The 1,590-nt window shown below is 46.9% G+C and overlaps 1 pseudogene; it reads right to left on the bottom strand.

Annotated features, from left to right (window-relative positions):
- Window positions 1-607: 607 nt before the first annotated feature.
- On the bottom strand, window positions 608-725 carry LOC124620575 (annotated as a pseudogene).
- Window positions 726-1,590: the final 865 nt, after the last annotated feature.

A 1,590-nucleotide genomic window follows, 5' to 3' on the forward strand; every position in this document is an offset into this window, starting at 1 on the left:
TCATTGAAACATAAATGGTGTGATCAAGACTCAACTTTAGTCAAAATATAATAATCTATTGATCACTGTATTCCAAAAATGTTTACGAAAATTGTATAAAAATAAAATTAATATGTCTTACCTAAATCGTATTCTGCACCGTCAAAAAAATGGCTCTGAGCACTATGGGACTCAACAGCTGTGGTCATCAGTCCCCTAGAACTTGGAACTACTTAAACCTAACTAACCTAACGACATCACACACATCCATGCCCGAGGCAGGATTCGAACCTGCGACCGTAGCGGTCACGCGGTTCCAGACTGACGCGCCTAGAACCGCACGGCCACACCGGCCGGCTCTGCACCATCATATTCAAAGCAGTAGCCTGTAGAGAAAATTAAAACTAAACTAAAACTAAATTCCTCCCGAACAGGTCATGAGTACCCAACGGTACTGACCGACCGCCGTGTCATCCTCACCTCATAGGCGTCACTGGATTCGGATACGGAGGAGCATGTGGCCAGCACACCGCTCTCCCGGCTGTATGTCAGTTTCCGAGACCGGAGCCGCTACTTTTCAATCAAGTAGCTCCTCAGTTTGCCTCACAAGGGCTGAGTGTACCCCGCTTGCCAACAGCTCTGGGCAGACCGGATGGGCACCCATCCAAGTGCTAGCCCAGCCCAACAGCGCTTAACTTCGGTGATCTGACGGGAACCGTTGTTACCACTGCGGCAAGGCCGTTGGTCGTAGAAACACTACATATACAAAAATAATCTGAGAGCCATTGTACAGTCAATGGCGGAGGATACACCATTCTGATATTTGCTCTCTTCCTTTTCCATACCGATGAGGAAATAGAAAACTGTTTTGAGAAAAAAAGATCAAATGTTTTGTGAAATATTTGTTTAAAAGCAGAAAATTATAGGAATCCTGTCCCAGACTCCTACAATCATCAGGAGGGAGCCGGGTGGGATGCAGTGGTGAGGACACTGTTATGCTCGAGAGCGCTAAGAAAACATCATTGACAATAGTGCATTTATATGTACTAAGATGGTATCTGTTCTTTCGGAAATGTCCGAAAGAACAGATACCATCTTAGTAAATATATAGTTAAGACTCACCGGCCACTTGACCATCTTCTTCTTCTGTGCACAACCAATGCCCGAACTCTTACGGGAATTGGCAACGCGCCGCGAATAATGAGTATAATGGGCGGGGGCACTACGAATGTAGTGTGCGACAATACGTTGAGAATGTGGGTTTCGCGGGAGGCGTGCCAGAGATAAATCCTTGCAGTCGCGCTATCCTCAGTGTCCTCGGCGGCTCAGATGGATAGAGCGTCTGCCATGTAAGCAGGAGATCCCGGTTTCTAGTCCCGGTCGGGGCACACATTTTCATCTGTCCCCGTTGACGTATGTCAACGCCTGTAAGCAGTTAAGGGTGTTCATTTCATTGTAATTTCAATAGTACATTTATTAGGCAATGGACCCTAATACAGGATTGTCTTCCAAAGCATCGCGCCTCACCCAGTCAGGCGGAATAGCATCTTTTAGCAGTGGAAGGCCAGCTTATGCTCATCTTGCAGTACCTCCAGCACAGTGAACCGGCGG

The sequence above is a fragment of the Schistocerca americana genome, chromosome 6, assembly GCF_021461395.2.
Source record: "Schistocerca americana isolate TAMUIC-IGC-003095 chromosome 6, iqSchAmer2.1, whole genome shotgun sequence".
NCBI lineage: Eukaryota > Metazoa > Arthropoda > Insecta > Orthoptera > Acrididae > Schistocerca > Schistocerca americana.